At 39.7% G+C, this 19,207-nt stretch overlaps 1 protein-coding gene across 2 annotated transcripts in view; it reads right to left on the reverse strand.

Annotated features, from left to right (window-relative positions):
• Positions 1 to 19,207, reverse strand: part of LOC122794170 (RAS guanyl-releasing protein 1-like) — a 463,558-nt gene that overhangs the window by 187,123 nt on the left and 257,228 nt on the right. The window lies entirely within an intron of this gene.

Consider the following 19,207-nt stretch of genomic DNA (forward strand, 5'->3'; position numbering starts at 1 on the left):
TTTGATAGTGCTGAAGACTGGGTGGGATTCAGGAAAAAAAAATTGTAGCTATAATGGGTAACTGTAGCCAAGTACGAGTAAAACTGTCTAAATGCAATAATGCAGTTAATAAAATACTTTATGCTATGATTTAACCCAAGCTATTTTTGTTTAGCAGTTAGCCTGGGCAAACTGCCACATTCGGTCGAGAATTTATGCAGTGCTGACCTACAGGCACGGCTCAGCATCATACAGTGAGATTCCTGGCATCCTAGTTAAGTAATGGGTATGCAGTTCATGGAAAATGCCTCTTTGGATTTGGATCTGCTGTAGCTGCTCTGTGCAGCTACTGGAACTTTGTCATGCCAACCGTTGACTTAATTTTTGCTTTGTAACATAATAAATCAGCCAGCTGTACAAACCAAACTGATCAATGACCCATGCTACTATCCAGTGTCAGGTTTCCAGTGGCAATGGAATACTGAACGAAGAAGAACACAAAAAAGTTACCATGTATTTTTTAATTATTCATGAGACCTTTATGAATCATTATTTTTGATTAATCATTTCCAAAGACAGTCACATTACTGAGATGTAGGAAACGTTTTTTTTTGCTCAAACCCTTGACTGTTTGAGATCAACTTGGTTTTACTGTAATTGTAACTGTTTATTTATCTTTTTTGTATATGTGTGTACGTGTATGTATATATATATATATATATATATATATATATATATATATATATATATATATGGGTCTACTTCATTTGGTCGACAACTCAAATGACTGACACTCATTTGGTCGACAGCTCATTTGGTCGACAAAAAGTATTCAAGGCAAAAACCTGGGATTTGCCCTCCCCACTGTTTATCGTGGAGTACCGTGAGTTGTTATATATAGTTGGTGGTGGGGGGGGGCCCCCAGCTCATTAGTGTGGGGGTGAAGCCCCACCTAGAATGTTTGTACCAAATGAGCTGTACCAAATGAAGTAGACCCATATATATATATATATATATATATATATATATATATATATATATATATATATATCGGTCTGCTTCGTAACAATGAAAGACCAGAAGAACGAAACGCAGAACACCGAGACAAAAACAACGAAACCCCAGAACGCTGAAAAACACGTAAGTTTACAAAACACACATAACACACAAAAACACACAAACTACTGCCCCACACTACTAAACAAAACACCCTACACTAATGATAGGCAAGCCCCCCTACTTTAATATTCTAACTCCGAGATCGCACTAACAGACACACAAGGCAAACACACACCCACACAGTACAGTCCCTCACACGCACACACACCACAGTCAAAACACACACTTACACACAGCATTTCCTCTCACAAATACACTCACACACTTACCTACAGCAGAACACGAAAAACACTAATTCAAACTCCCGTAACATCGGGATTTTGAATTTCGCGCTTTTTTGTGTTCTGCGGTTTTGTTGTTTTTGTCTCAGTGTTCCGGATTTCGATCTTCTGGTCTTTCATCCAACTCAAGTAGACCTATATATATATATATATATATATATATATATATATATATACATATATATATATATATATATATATATATATATATATATATATTCTGTATATATATTATATATATATATATATATATATATATATATATATATATACATAAAATGTTATCTCTTTTTTTATTGTGGTTACTAGTGTTTTGTGAAAAACACCTTAAGAAAATCTGAAGATCTCACCCATTACAGATATTCATTTACTCCAAAACTGGCTGTACAGTTGATATTTTCCATTAGACCTAGGCTATGCACAGTCAGAAAGTTGCAGCCACAGATGCAGTGATATGAAACATTAGCATTAGATATTGCTCTGTTTGGTCAAGATCTCTCTGACTGGGTGCAATCTGTTGTGGGACTTTCACCCTCTTGTGACTCCATCAATCACAGAAATATATTAATAAAACTGAGCCTTTGTATAAAAGCAATAAGTCACCACAGGGCTATTTTTTAAACAGAAACCAACTTTATTAACTTCAATAACTTACAACATCAAATCTGTATAACATAGTGACACAGAATCTACTGTCAATGGAATCTAAATCAGTCAACACTCTATATCCATCCATCCACAACCCCCTTTCCCATGTTTGCTCATGGGGAAGGGTTGCCACTTCAACAGTGACAATAATCTAGAGCCAAGGTTCATGCCACTGAATGGCTAGCACTACCATGGCTGTTCTTCCATATCACACTCTTGCACATGCACTCACACCTATGACCAATTTAGTGTGTCAAATCCACCCACTGCATGTCTTTGATATCTGGGAGAAAACCAGAAAAAACTCACATGAACACAGGGAGTACATGCAGACTCTGCAAGGAAATCACTCCAGCCAAGAGTTGAACCAGAAAACCTCTTGCTGTGAGGCGACAATGCTATCTGCTGCAACATTGTGACCCCACTTTAAACCCCTGTAGTAAACCTTCTATATATATAAACATAAGATTCTGGGCAACTCAAGAATCCAGTAAAGTAGACATTATACATAGAGAATGAAATAATGACAGTGAAAGAAAAAATAAATAAAGAAACAAAAACACATGGTTGGTATTTTCTTGACCCAAATAGAGAGGTAGGTGCTTACCTTTTACTGCACATAAGATCAGTGTAACTTTATTTTCTAACTGCGGTATAAGCAGGAACAATTTTTCTAATTTTTGTCCAAATTTTTTTTTTGTCCAAAACAGGTCATTTACATCTTCCAACAGTTCCATTTGTCTTATGCAATTCATTACTTCAATAACCTCTGCTATTAGTGAAGGCTGCATTTTCTTTCATCACCTATTACATATTTTCTTAGCTGATAACTGACTGCTGGGACTATTAATGTTATTATCCCCTCGAACTTTCAGCTCAGTCCCCAGCTCATTAAAAATAGGGGTAGAGAGAGAGTGTCAGTGGTGCCAGAGTGAAGGAGTTAAAAATATATTGTGCAGATCTTTTCTCAAAGTCTTCTAATAATGAACATTCCTAAAAAAACAAGCAACCAACCACCTAGAACCCCCCCCACCCACCCACACACACACACATCTCTAGGATATATTCTGTATAATAAGGTCAGGGTATGGAAGAATTTGAACAAATGTCACTGGCTGAAAAATCCGAATATGTTAAATGTTTGTATCATATATTGTGTCCTACTGTTGCTGAGTAATAGATATCCCCCCGACTTTTTCCCATTCCAGACAGAATTTGTTTGTCATCTACCATCATACTAATTCAAATTTTATATACACAGCTAAGAATACCTTTCCCAGGTGCTACCCCCCATCCAGTATTTACTGGATCAGGCATGGGCGGTCCAGCACTTTCAGTTTACCCACTTCCTGGACTAACTGCTGATACAATGCACAGTCCATAATATTGCTAAAAAAATTCCAAAATTCAGCCAAATCTATCATCTGAGTATCAGGCAACAGCTTTTCCCAAAAGAGAAGGCTCTCAGGTTATCTATGTCTGCTTATTATCTGCCCTGTTAGTCTGAAACATTTGGTATCAGTAATGCGAATCATTTCAAGCAACTAGCCAAGGAAGTTACAAACAAGCAGTGCTCACTTAACTTGTACTACTAGTAATGAACCAGTAGAGAGTCCACAGCTATTAAGACAGCCTCAACTATCAATTTATTTCTGACAATATAACCTAGGACCTTTAAAGTGGTTTAACAGTAACTCCTTCCAATTACTACCAATGTGTGGAGAATCCAAACATTGAAATAATTTAAGACTTGCTGCAGCCAGGTGCAAATCAAAGCTTGGAAGACCCAAACAGCCTCAACCTCCCAGAAGCTTAATAATTTCCCAAGCTATCCATGGCATAAGAACCAGATCAAACAAATGTCTGCCACAGCTGCATCATCCTCTTAATATGGCCAACAAGATGGGATTTCAGCAATTCCTCTGCAGTATATACTACAACTGTAAGGATATATCAGTTAACTGCCTGCAGCCCCAATGACATGTCTATGAATTTTCCATCTCACCTTTGGATAACGTCAGATGACTTTTTCAAAATCTCTCCATATATTAACTCAGCTGTTCCTACCAAGGTAAAGGCTGGTCTAATCACAATGTATGTCAAGTTGCCAGTGCCAGACATAATAGGAAACTCTGACATTAGCTAAAGACTAGGGGAAAATGTAATACAGATAGCCTTAGTTTTACACTTATTAATTCTGTACCCTGCCATCTGGCCCAAAATATCAAGCTCAGAAAAAAGTCACCTTAGCTCTCTTTCAGGGTTAGTAAGGAATAACATTAAATTATCCGCTCATAACACAATCTTCTAAGTGAGACCTCCCCAACCTACATCCCTCAAGTGTAGCTGCCTCAGCCTAGATTCCAAGGATTCTAAATACAGCATAGACAACAAAAGGAAAAGGGGATGACCCTGCCTAGTTTCTCTGTATATTCTAAATAAATCTTAATTCCAGCCTCTGCACCAGTGTACAGATTTCAATAAGCCAGGGAAGTAACCCAAAACTACCTAAAGGCTTAAAAACTACTCCTAGTAACTGCATCTTCTAACAACAGCTCAACTTCAAATAGATTTTTGAAAGTAGACCTACTGTGTATAAATCCTGGGTAGTCAGACTGAATCAAAGTAGATAGGAATCTAGCAAGCCTCATAGCTAAAACAGAAGCAAAAATTTTGTATTCTTGATTCAGTATTGAGATCAGATGATATGAGGAGACTCATAAAGGATCCTTAGCATGCTTCAAGTTTACAGATATAACAGCTTGCCTCCAAGAGCTAAGAAGCTGCCGGCAATCCACTATTAATATAAACATTTTTGGGCAGCACAGTGGTGCAGCGGTTAACATTGTCACCTCACAGCAAAAGGTTCTCCGGTTTGATTCTCGGCTGGAGTGCCCTCTGTGTGGAGTCTGTCTGTCCTCCCTACATTTATGTGGGATTCCTTTGGGTACTCTGGTTCCTCCCACATTCCAAAGACATGCGTCTGGAGCGTTTCTCCCCAGGCCTCCACTGAAAATAGGCTCTGTCCTAGTCAGACTTTCCTGGTCAACAAATGTTGAATAAATAAATATTTTTTTACCAAAGGTTGTAGGACAACATTCTTCCCCATATGAGAATCTCCAAATTGAGACCATCTGGATAAGGGTTCTTTCCCCTTACAGAACCTGGAAAACACCGACTCTACTTCTTCAAGTATGACTAGCTCAGTTAGAATGGATGCCTTATCCTCTGGTAATTTTGGAAGGTCAAGATGTTGCAAATATCTATCAAAGTCAGAGGGAGGTAATTCTCTACCCTCTTTAGAATATAGAACAACAAAAAAGGAGGTGAAGACTTTGGAGCTAATTAGGAATGTATTTTATGTATACAATGGTTATTTATACTTAATAATTTGTTGTAACATCTGTCTTTAAGGTTTTAGCTGGTGTGTGGTACTAGTTTAAACAGTCTCCATGGTAACTGATTGGGAGGATGGAATTAGTTAATTAATTGATTACTATATAAAATGGAGTAGCTGTTGTAAAGAGTTGTTCTGAAGTCCTGTTGTACAAAGGATGAAAGAGCTTAATAAAGTGATTTTGTGGACTTAAGCTTTGAAGTCTTCACCTCCTTTTTTGTTGTTTTACAGTTTGTGGTGCTTTTATTTAACTTGGTTTGCCTTTTGTGATGGAGAGTGAAGCTAGAGCTGAATCCACTATATCTGATTTACAAAGAAAATTAGATGAGTTTGCGGCATCTATCAGGGCTCTAACCCAGTTGATTAATGGACTAACTGTGCAGTTGTCGAATTATTCAGGTCAATCTAATGTTTGTGGAGTTGGTGCTAATTTAACTGAAGCTTCTTATCATAACTCTACTCAGACAAATTTTTTGGTGGGATTACGCCTGCTCAGAGAGTCCAGTAGTCGCAGGGTAATGAATTAGTTGTCCCCAAGGAGAATGCATCACTTCCTAGTTGCAGCAACAGTGCGACTGGTAGAGGGAATGCTAACTGCAGCTTGTTTAATGTTCGAGACATACTGGATTTTGAGTTCCACTGGCATACTGACATACCTACACACAAAGTTATTGTTGGGACTTTGGGTCAACAGATAAAGGAATTTTCTGACCTGCTTTTTAAATATAGAAAGCTGCAATTAGAGTGCAGCTACCTGAAGGACGACCTGTGAGTTGAAATGTTTCCTAAAGGGCTCTGTTTTGGAAGTACCCAACTGGACTTATCAAGGGCTCTGTTTTACAAAGTGAGTTACTTGAAGTTTTTAACAGACATGGCTGCAAATTGCTTGAGGTTTTACAGACTATGAAAAGCAGATGAATGTTTTAATTGTTGAAATCAATAAGTTGGATGCTAGTATTTGTAATGACTTATTGTTTGAATCTAAGATTGGCCATATTAATGGTCTTTTGACAAAAATTGAACATGATGTTTCTGAAATGCGTAATAAGAAGGCTAAAAAATTATCTAGGGATAGGACTGACTACGAGAAGGGTACTGCTTACCCCCCCCCCCCCAGTTATGGTTGGTTTTATGATCTACCTGTTAATAGAGGTGCTGATAATGGGAACCTGGATTTTAACAACAATGAGGGCAGTTACAGTGTGGATGAAACACCCACTTTGAGATGGTCTCGCAGATTGATACACCGGAGGGAGATATTCCAACATCAACAGTTGGAAGTAAGCCCTCAACAGTAAACAGTATCAACATCCCCCTCCCCAGAGAGGGGGTGGGGGGTGGGAGAAGGAGAACGACACTGTGGATGAATTAAATCCTGATGCATATTCAGTTGTTCACAATCATCATGGAGACTTAAACTGTATAATTATAGTGGGGACGATGTTAATATTGCATGGGCAAATTTATTTGAACATGGGTTGACATTAATTTCAGACGGGAATGCAAACATTGAGGATGTTTTATTACAGTTAAAATTATTTACAAGGAAACTGAATTTTGCATTTTATTTTAGAAATGTTAACACTGTGAAAGAAATACAGAATTTTACTATCAGGAGACTGGGTGTGTTTAACCCCCCACCCCACCCTATGGTTTTATTATTTGAAAAATTATGTCAGTTTGATTTACGGATTCTTTAAGAATGGTTTTAGGTCTGTCGTCCACCATAATTTGACCCATGATGAAAAAACTTGTTGAATGAGATTATCCAGAAAAAGCAGCTTAGGATAATGAAACCTGACAAGGGTGGGGGCTTGGTGGTTACGGACACCAATGATTATATAAACAGAATCTTACATTCAGATACATATGAGGAGGTTTCAATCAACCAATTGAACAAAGCTTATAGAAATATAGATTTGATGTTGGAAAAAAATGTTACTTGAGAATATAATTACTGTTGATGAATTTAATTTTTTGGTGGTCCATAACTCCAGGATCCCCACCATCTTTGGGATCCCAAAGATTCACAAGAGTTTAGCTGACCTGCTGATGTGTCCTATTGTGGATGCAAAAGCATCTGAAACCTTTTGTCTGGCCAAGTATATTGAAAAAAATGTATTTGAGAATTATGGTTGTCTGTTGAAGGATTCAGTTACAGTAGACTTTCAGGAGCTATATTTAGTCACTCCCCATGATTTAGGTATTGAATGGTTCTATGAATACCTTTGTTTTTTACTAACCTTGATAAAGGGTTGGCTAGTAAGTTGAGAGTTTTTATGGACATGGTTTTAGAAAACAATTTTTTGGTATTTGAAAACCAGTTATTTAGAAAGAAGATGGGGGTAGCAATGGGGGCGGTGTGTGCCCCATGTTTGTTAATGCAGTTCTTGCCTACTGGGAGACCCAATTTGTCATTAATTCCAAATTCAAGGATAGCTGAGTGTTTTATGAATGATTTTTGGATGACATGATTTATTTATGGACTGAAACAGAGGGTAAGTTACATGAATTTTATGATTATTTGCACACAGCCACTGATTTAATGAGGTTTACGATGGATGTTCAGACTGATTCAGAACATTTTCTGATATTACTATTAGGCAAAATAAAATAAAGAAGTGTTTTGAATCAACAATCTGTCGTAAATCTACATACTCCAATTCTTTCTTACATTTTGACAGTATGCACCCTAGTCATCAGAAGAAGGCCCTTGTGAAGGGACAGTGTGTAAAACTGGCCAGGATAGTCACAGATGACATTGACAAATATGTTTAGTTTGAGAGGATATCCTGAACCCTTTATGTTGGACATTTTATCAGAAGTTAATGAGAAAAGAAGGACAGGCCATTTTACACCACTATCAGGGTCTAGGGATAAGGTGGCACTTAGTTATACACATGAACAGGAAGGTGTACATGAGTACAGCAGAGCCCTCATTTTGACATATAATAATGACTTCTTTGGGTTGACAACTATTATTCAAAGGAACTGGCGAGTTTTTGGGGTGGAACATGAACATTTGGAGGTTGTGGGTAAAGGCCTACCATTGTGTACAAGAAAGATTTATGTGTTAAGACTATACTGAAGACACTAGTGAGGGACTTGCAACATGGAAGGATGGCTAAATGTGGCCACTGTTCCCAGTGCCCATACATTTGGGAAGGGGCATCTGTGGTGATAGAAGGTTACAGTGAGATTGATATGCCAAAGAAATTTTATTGTGGCAGTAAGGGGATAGTATACTTGGCCCTCTGTGATCATTACATTGGTAAGACTAAGTTTAGTCTGAGGAAAAGGATTTATCAACACCTTTACGGCATAAAGAAAAAGGATGGAAGGAATGCACTACACAAGCATATAGAAAAAAACCCATTTCATAGATTCAAATTTTTAGTATTGATCAGGTAGAGCAAGGGCAGAAAGGTGGACCAGTGAATGATTTTTTTGAATACCAGGAGCTTATATGGCAGTTAAGAACTAATGCCGCAGTATACCCTGGTCTGAACTAAACCACTTCTTTGTCTAGTATTTTAAAACTGACAGCTGCTTTTTATTTAAAATAAAAAAAATAAAATCTTTGTAAAACAAAAAACAAAGCAAGGCAAATGAATGCTGTACTAAACCCATAATTTATTAATATGTGAGCACTTTCATTTAATAAATATCAAACTTCTTCAGACCAAGAAGTTTGATATTCATTAAACAAAAGTGCTCACATATTAATAAATTATGGGTTTAGTACAGCATCAGTTTGCCTTGTTTCATTTTTTTGTTTTACAGAGTTTATCACTTTGTTTTCTTGGAGCTAAAAAAATAAAATAAAAAAAATTTAAAGCAAGTACTTTTTTATGTATCACTGCTCATGGTTTATCTAGTGAGGAATGTATTTCATGTATGCAATGGTTATTTATACTTAATAATTTGTTTTAACATCTGTTTTTAAGGTTTTGCTGGTGTGTGTGGTACTAAATCTCCATGGTGACTGACTGGGGGATGGGATTATTTAATTAATTGACTACTATATAAAATTGAGTAGGTGTTGTGAAGAGTTGTCCTGAAGAAGTCCTGTTGTACCAAGGATGAAAGTGCTTAATAAAGTGATTTTGTGGACTTAAGCTCTGAAGTCTTCACCTCCTTTTTTATTGTTCTAGAGTTTGTGGTGTTATTATTTAACTTGGTTTCTCTTTATAACTTACTATAACAAAAAAATAAATAAATAAATAAACAAATCCCTCGAACATCTCCCTAGGAAACCTAACAGTTTTTCTCTAACTGGGTTACAGAGTCTAACTACCATCCTGCCCAAAGTTTGACATCTAAGTCTCAATGCCAAGTGTTTTAGATTTGCAGAGCAGTTCTCAAAAAATTTAATATTTACAGCTTTGTCCATCTGGTCAGTTCTATAATCTAGGGTATTAGCTAACATAATCCTAATTTTTGTGTGTGCTCGGCATCTAGAACCCTTCTACACATATCCATCTGTGCTGCATTAGTTCTCTTCTGTTACCATTCTACTTTCGATATGACGTCTGTCTGACACTATCACCAAAAATCCAAGCAAAGCCTCTGCAAACTCCTTTGAATCCTCCCAGACCCATAATTGACCCAATCTTGTATCCTCTTGGCAATCTAATTAACTCTTACAGAACAAAGTTACCCTTTGCAGAAATCTAAGTTAACACTCCTGAGTCTATCATACTTGCCTTGGTCCAACTGAAAACTCAGCACTAGAATGGGAAAGGTCAGAGATCATCATGAGGCTACTCCAAATCCAGTTATAAGTGAAGATGTTCTTCTTTAGAAAGAGACAAGCCCATGGAATCAACATGTATTCTAATATATTTGCCAAGGGCGTTGGCTCTGTAGGATTTGGGCCCAGTATGAACCTCGCCTAATAAAAACATCTTATTACTGTCATCCCACCCTAATGATTATACCTTCTTGAAAAAGTATCCATTTCATCAGCAATCTCTGAATACCAACATTGGTAGAGCCAGGAGGAAGGTGTAGATTTAAGACTGTAATGCTTGCACTTTCCAAAAGGCCTTTAAGGATGATGTAACTACTCTCTTTATTTACAACATAATCTGTCACCTGAAAGGGAGTGTCTCTCCTAGGGATATTGTTCTTCTTTAATAACATTTCTCCTGTGATCTTAAATTCACCCTAGCAATGATGCTGTTATGACAGCAGTCCATGGCTCCCTATGGAGTCATTATGGGATTCACTCACTTCTACCATGGTCTGTACACATGGGTGCAGACCAAGTGGCAAATTACATGAGCCTAAATAAATCTCAAAATAAGACACATTCCTGGATTATTTATATTCTACTATTTTAGCATGTGAGGAATGTGGAGAAAAAAGAAAATAATAGTTTTACTTTCAGTAACTTTCACATTTTTATTAATAGCATTCAGTAGTTTGAAAAGCATTGTTAGTATGTTACCTAATACATGTATATATTCTTGCCAATTCATAAATATTTACATGCTATGCACTGACCCACATGATAAATGTTGTGTCTTAAAATACAATGAAAACCATAAAACCTGAATTCTGTCTCCATGTTTAGAAATTATGTTCACGTCACCATGTGATCCATATTTAATTCAGTGTCTCAGAATTATGTGTGCCACACTAAGCTCAGATTACTTGTGTGTTCTGTTTGTGGACAGCCCACTGGTTGATCCTCTTTAGCAAATTAGTATTTCTATATTCTGAATATTTCCTGTTTGGTGACTGAAGTGTCTGACTCAGATGTTTAGCAGACTGGCAAAAAGACACAGCCACATTATGGACACTATATCGAATGATGTCCATAGAACTGTTGCATTTTTAAAGAGATTCATGTCAAGCATGCAACTTTGTGAATAGTATTACAGTGCAATAGCCCCCCCTCAGAAAACCCTTACCTCTTCATGACCACTGAACTGTATTTATCAGTAAGAGGCACGCTAAAGTTTGTGTGTGTGTGTGTGTGTGTGTGTGTGTGTGTGTGTGTGTGTGTGTGTGTGTGTGTGTGTGTGTGTGTGTGTGTGTGTGTGTGTGTGTGTTTGTTTTACATAGTAGTATTACATGAACCAAAATGATGACTCTCGCTCACTCCCTTTTATGAATTTTACCAGTCTACTTGCAAAAGAACTGTTCTGCTTACCATTTAGATAATATGAACAGCTTAAACAACAACATCTGGGAATTAAACCTGCAAGGTGTTACAGGGATGCAGTGGTTAGTGCTGTTTCCTTACAGTACTTACTTACCTTGGTTGGTTCTCTTTTGGGATGCATGTATCCTCCCTGTGTCTATGTGGGTTTTCACCAGGTGCTCTGACTTCCTCCCATACCCCAAAGACGTACCATAGGTGGCTTACTGATCCTCCAAAGTGCCAGAATGTGTATATGTTATTTGTGTGCATCCTGAGACACATCTGGCATCCTATCCAAAATTAATTATCTGTCTTGCAGCCATTGAATGTCAAGACAAGCTCCATCTTCCTGGCACTCCAAACCAGAATAAGTGGGTAAATGGAGAAAGAATGAATGAGTTATATACAACACATCTGCCAGAGATTATCTGCTCTAAAACTACTTTTTATTTTTTATCTCTCTATTTTTTTCTAAACCCTTGTCTGTTTTCAGCAAGGTTTTCAGATACCCCAGTTTTTTTCTGGTTGCATATATCAGCTGCATTATCATGCCATTCCACACATAAATCTCACCCTCTGCCTACTAAATAGAAAAAAGCATTAGCATGAACATGTGAAGAAGTTACTTTATAGAAATCAACACTATTTTTACTAAAGTCTTAAAATCCTATTTGTTTCTGGGGCAAACCCCCCTCTATGCAACCCTTTGTGTGAGGTAAAGGGACATACTATTTTGCTGAGGCCTCGGTGAAGGGTAAATGCATGTAAGTGTTGCAGAACATTTTTTAAAACTGCAGCCATTTTCAGATATACTGTTCAGCTGCAATTTGCTGCCAAGCCTGTAATGAAAGTGGGAGTTGCAGCTTGCATGAAGGCACAAATATATGTCCCATTTCCTCCCGATTAAGTGTGAGACTTAATGTTTCTTAAAGTCACTGACAGAGGAGTAACTACCCCATTGATATTGTTATGAAATGATGTGGGTGCCTTTCCTGGTCTGGCAGTTTCACCTCTTAAGTCCACCCCCTGGCCAGCTCCTCTGTGTGTATTGCAATTATGCAGGCTGTAGCCATACACAAGCTCCTGTATATGGCATACCTCTCAACTGTAGAGATTTTTTCAGAATGTTCAGATTTTTACCTCATATTTTTGATCCATTCCTTGTAAAATCTATGATTTTCTACCAACTCTCTGAGTAATGAAGTCACTAAATAATAACAGATATGAGTTTCAGACTTTATGTCACTTCAGAAAATACATGATAATGCAAAATCTAGTATTATATCAACTTTCGAAGTTTATTAAGGGCAATATTTAAAATCTGTCCCTATTTTTCAGTCTTTGTCCCCCAATTATTTTAGGCTCTGTCCAGATTTTTTGCCCTGAGATTGAGATATATGGCATATGGCCAGGATTAGGTCATCATTGACCAGCCCTTTGATTAGTGGATTGGAGCAGCTACTGCCTCTGGGCCTCCACCATGGAGCAGTGCTGCTCTAAAAAGTTAAACTGCCTTCCCCTTGGGATGAGAGAGAGGCTGGTTAGTATTCACTACATTCCAACGTTTCTGAATACTCTTGATACCAGCAATGCTAGTCAAATGAGAGTCACTGCCAATACAGTCAAAAGGAACACCTCTCTGCCAGTTGACAAGCTACAGCTTAACTCTTTTAAAAAGCAACATTAGCTTGAAAAGGGCATTACTGTGAGACAGTGGACAGTGTTATTCATTCAGAGATCAACAATCTGCAGTTTGATCTAGAGCTTCTACTGCTGTCTAAGCGAAGTTTGTGTGTCCTGCTAAAATCTGTACAGATTCTTTCTGGAAATTCTTTGTTCTTTCCACCTCTTAAAGTCACACTGATTGGCAGTCTACGCATGTAACCTTTATCCCTGACCTCGTAGCCTTGGTCATGGCCAAAATGATCAGCACAGATTAATCTAATTACTTGCATTTTTTAAATATTTTTTATTCCTATGCCTGAAGACCATCATCTCCCCCTTCTTCCTACATACATTATTCCAGCAGCCATCACTGGGATTTTGCTACTTTGATTTTCCAAGCTTATCCTTATCCCATGGCAGCCCGATGTGCTCACTCTCACAATACTAGTTTCAAGGAGTATATACTCCTCTGTTCATAGGCCTTATAGCATGTGAACAACACACTGTTGTATGTGTGTGTGTATACATCTCAGCCCTTCTGTGCAGCCTTACAGTGAGACTAGCCACTGCATCAGACTGGACTGCCTGTTTCCCCTTCAAGGTAAGCAATTTGATGTCAGATGATTATTCCTTGCCTGGCTGTTCTAGTGGCCAGGTTGCAGATCATTACTAGATCACTTGTGATACAATCAGAACTTTATTGTTTCGCAACACTGAGGTGGATTTACCTGGTTAACCAGTTCATTACCTTACACCTTGTTTAGTGTAAAATCGAAGTGGTACAGTCTCATCAGGCTCAACTCCAAAATTGCTGTTATCACTATGAAATCACAGCCAGTGCAATGTCTATTTTGTGAGCCAACAGTGATACCTTTTCTGTGTGATTTTCTCTTGTCTCTGTGGTTGTGCAGCTGCAAAGTTAGTACATGCATGCAATGGTGTGTGGAGGAAAGCCATCCTAGCTGAAAGCAAAGGGGACTCACCCCACCCCCCCCTTCAGAAATGCTTTTTTTTCCCTTGAGTTTCATTGATCTGAAGCTTCTGCCAGCTTGTTTTCTCTGGTCGAAGCTTCATGGAATTGGAACTTGATATAATGTTGGGGAAATAAACCAATTATTACAGTGAATAAACAAGTAAGTAAACATGATGTTCCATATTAGTGCCCCCCCCCCGAAACAAACACAGTGCACTGGTTGCTATTTTCATAGGTTCATAGGTTCATACTAGGCTATCTGCCTTAGGGCATTTATAAGCCTAGCCAGAGTGTGTTTGGCTTTCGCCACTCATTTTAAATTAATTTTGCTATGCCCTTTTTCGAGGTTAGTATACTGTGCCTCTGTCTAACAGTGACACAGAAGTGATACCCGGGGTAAACCTACCATCTCCCATCCACTCATCAAGATTCCTCTTGAAGAGAGTCAGTGAGGGACTCTGCCTAACCTGGACTGGGATTTTATTCCAGAGTGAAGGGAGCCCCTGGATTATGAATCTGTCCCTCCAGCATGTCCTATTTATTTCATTGCTGAGGTTCAAGTCTCTCAAGCGCGTAGCTCGATGGGATTTGGATTTTCTGAGGTACAGCATGTCCATTAATTACGGGTTGGACATGGCTTTATACATCAGGCACAGATCGCCTCTGAGCAGGCGGTATGCCACTGAGTAGAGCTGGAGTTTCTTTAACCTGGCAGCATATGGCATCTGTTTGAACCCTTTGATCCTCTTGGTGAGGTACTTTTGGGGTCTTTCCAGTTGCTGCAGGTGTCTGGTAAGGTACATCCCAAAAGGGGCATTGTACTCAATTATGGGCCTGATGAGGGATGAGTAAAGAGGCACGATGACCTCCCCTGATCTAGATGTGAATCCCTTCATGATTAGGTGGGCTATATAAAATGTTTTTCTAACCACTTTGGCCACGTGGTTGTCAAATGAGAGATTGCTATCAACTTGGATCCTCAGGTCCCTAATTACTTCTTCTGTACTTAATGGATTACCACCTATGTGGTAATTTGTAGGCACTTTGTTGTCGCCAAAGGGGATGGCTATACACTTTTTGGCATTTAGCTTGAGGCCATGGCTCTGGCACCAGTTGTCTGTTTCTATGAGGCCCTTTTGGAGGATGCTTGTGTCGGCTGGAGAGTCTATTATGGCGCCCAGTTTGCAGTCATCTGCGAACTTGATCAGCCACAGTCCTTCCGTGTTGGCCTGTACCTCCGAGAAATATATACCGAACAAGAGAGGTCCCAGGACTGAGCCTTGTAGGACGCCACTTGTAACTGGTTTGGAGTCTGACATGTCTCCAGCAATTCTAACCATGTGGGTTCTGTCCTTGAGCCAGTTTGCAACCCATCTAGTGACATAGGGGTTTATATTTAAGCTGGTGAGCTTATCTATAATGCCCGAGTGGGGTATTGTATCGAAGGCTTTTGCGAGGTCCAGGTAGGCTGTGTGGACCACCTTCCCCTCGTCAATGGCCTTGGTGACTGTTTCAAAGAAATCGACCAGGTTTAAGAGGCAGGATCTGCCCTTAACAAAGCCGAACTAGGTAGGATCCAGTGTCTGTAGGTCCCCAATATCTTTATTTATGAGGTTCATGATGATCCTTTCCATAGCTTTGCAGACCAAGCTAGTCAGGCTTATGGGGCGATAGTTTCCAGGATCCGTTGAGGCACCACCTTTGTGGAGAGGGACCACTGTTGCTGTAAGCCACTCTTTGGGTACATATCCTGTAGTAAGTTTGAGACTGAACAGTAGTTTTATGTTTGGGTTTAGCTCTTCTTGGAGTTCATGTAGTATGCAGCCCGGGACCCCGTCTGGTCCCATTGATGCTGTGTTTTTTGCTTTGGAGAGGGCGGCTCTTACCTGAGCATCTGAGATGTCAGGGGGGGCAGCACTCTGCTGGGATAGATATTTGCCCTTTTGGTGGGGAGGGGGGAGAGTTTGCGCTGAACCTGTCAGCTAGGATGTTGGCAATGTCTGTGGGTTTGGTCATTTTGGACTAATTCTGAGCATATCTGGGAATTCCCACCCAGGTTCCTAACATAACTAAAGAAAGCCTTGTGATTATCCTTAGTGTCTTGTGCAATTTTTCTCTCCAAGCTGGCCTTACATGATTTTATGAGTGCCCGTTGTTTTTTGCTAATACTGATCAGAGATGCCTTCCCTTTTTGGGATTTTGCTCTATCGTGTAGTAGCTTCCTCCTTCTATTTTATAGTTTGTTTATGGCTGGGGTCCACCAGACAGGAAGTCTGCCTTTGGAAGATTGGGTCTTGGTTTTATTTGGGATTGCATGATCCATGCATTCCTGAAGGTGTTCATAGAATGCGTTTATAAAGGATTCTGAGGTCTGGGCCGTATTTTCCACAGGCTCGGGGGCTTTGAAGGATTCCACCTCGGTTTTGAGGAGTGTGAAATTTGCTTTAGAGAAGTTTTTCACTGTGGTTTTCTGGGCAGGGGGTGGGGTCGGGATGTGAATATCCAGTGAGATTAGTTTATGGTCTGATCTTACCAATGAGGGTACACTTCTGGTCTGGAGCAAAGAGTCCCCATGTTGGTGATGATCAGGTCCAGTATGTTTTCCCCTCTTGTGGGAGTGGTAACAAGTTGTTCCATAGCATCTGAGTTTATAAATTCTAAGAACCTTTGGGCTAGGGTGTTGGAGTTAGAGTAATGCTCCCAGTCTATGTTTGGGTAGTTGAAGTCGCCCAGCATAGAAAAAGAGTAGAGAACTACCAGGTTTACCAAACCAATCAAAACAGACAAAACACAGAACAAGTAAAAGTAGCAAGCACCAGTAACAACCCAGGTTTCGTCCCAAGGAAATGACTTCATCAGATTGGTGAAGTAGTACTACTCATTTATACCAAAATAAATTAAATAATTACACTCAATTAATTAATTTAAAAGGACAAGGTACAAAAAAATATAATGGTGTTTGGAGAGACCTTCATATTTTCCAGTGTTCTCAGGAAGGCCGAGTGGGGTTCCTAGGTTTGGGAGGGTGGTCTGTAGCAGGCTATAAACTTGAAGGCAATTTTACCCACTGTTAGTTGCACATGGATAGTCTCTGATGCTTCGTGCTGTGCCACCAACCTGGAGGTGTGGGTATCTTTGACAAATATTGATACTCCCCCTCCTTTTGTGGTTTGGTCCAAGTTTTGGGGCTGAAAAGCATGGTATGAGGTATAACCTGGTAGTGCTGGGATGCTCTTGGGAGCCTTGAACCAGGTTTCTGTTACTGCACAGATATCGATGTTGTCCATGCTAAGGAGAGTTTTGAGTGCGTGCATCTTGAGGTTTAGACTTCTGGTGTTGAGCAGCATTACTCTTAGTTTCTTATCCCTTGTGATACCTATGGAGGTGGGTTTGTCTTTTGAGCCTTGCCTAAAAAAGGCACTATGGGGGAAGCAAGAGCCTTTGCCAATATCCGAAAGCCCAGGGGTGACAGGTGCAAGCCATCCCTAGCGAAGCATCGTGGCTTGTCCAGCATGTCATCCCAGACTGACAGGCATTGGATCCCCTTTGAATGACACCAATGCTTAAGCCAACTGTTGAAATTCATCATCTTGTCTTCATATTGTGGCATCATTCTTGGTGAGGGTAAGATGCTACTCAAGGTCAGGGTCATACCGGCCTGGGCTACATGCTCAGAGAGCTCCTCTATGTCTCTTTTCATGTAGTCCAGGGAAGTACATCTCAGGTCATTCACACCAGCATGGACAATGACCAAGTCATATTTGTACTTGCCTTGGAGTGACCTGAGTGCTTGTGTTATGTGGTGGATCCTAGCGCCTGACAGGCAGCTCACCGTGACCTTCTCCTTGTTCAGCCTGGTGAGTGGGACGTCAGTGTGCCTGACGATAGAGTCACCTATTACAAGTGTATCAGGTGTGTTGTTTAGCCTTAAGGGCTGTGACTGTTTGGCACACTGGCTTTGTGAGCTATGTATTGCATGTGTTTTGTTTTGGGGTAGCGGTTGCTTGGGTGTCTGCTTTGGAGGTCTCTGCTGCTTAGGCAGTTTTTTATTTAGAGCCTCCGAGTATGTTTTTCTGTGTTTATGTGTTTGGTTTGCTGTCGTGGTATGTCTATGTGAGACTGGAATTGTAGTGAGTGCGGTTTCCTTCTCCTCCTGACCGGTTGTGCCAATACTGAGTTGAGAGAGCTTAGCCTCCAGTTTGGCTATATGGTTGCATCTCTCACATGTGTTGGAATTTGTTGGGAGGAGGAGAGGGTTATCTGTGTACATGAGGCAGTTGTAACATTGCCTCAGGATTCCCAGATTCACCAGCTGGACCAGAGAGGAGATTGACAACTGACCTTCGGACATGCTAGAATAGTATTGGGAATTCCTTTATAATTGAAAAAGGGCCAATGGGGAACAAGGTACTCAAGGGGAGTTTGTGAGGGTGTAGTGCTTTTAATTTTTTAGTGCTGACTTATATAATTGCTTTAGTGAGCAAGTGCCAGGTAACTTAAATGCAATGTGTTACAGGTAACTTAAATGCAAAAACGACAAACAGTAACTTTCTTTCAAGTGAAATAAGGAAATAAGTACAGTAAGCAATGCAGACATCACTAGGGATCCACAGAAGCTCTGAAAAGCCACGTTTTAGGTGGAATTAGCATTTCAGGGAAATAACAAGCAAACAAACAACAAGCATACAAACAAAGCTAGATTCAGCAGGCCTGGATCTAGTCTATGCTACAGCAAACAAGGTGTACCAATTTCAGTAAGAAACAGTTCAAATATCCAGGCACTATAAGCCTTTAACCAGAAATTCCCAGCTCAGAAGGACAGAGTCCAGCCTCTCCTCCCACAAGAGTGCAGACCACAAACCTTCTTAATGTAAAATAACTGGCCTGAAGCCCAAGTTCTTAAACCAGAACTAATACACTTTTAGAATAACAGACACTGAGCCCTCAATCGTTCCCAACTTAGAAGGATGTAAGCTACCTGTCCTGCCACCACA

The sequence above is a fragment of the Protopterus annectens genome, chromosome 2.part1 (genome assembly GCF_019279795.1).
Source record: "Protopterus annectens isolate FY-2018-M chromosome 2.part1, PAN1.0, whole genome shotgun sequence".
NCBI lineage: Eukaryota > Metazoa > Chordata > Ceratodontiformes > Protopteridae > Protopterus > Protopterus annectens.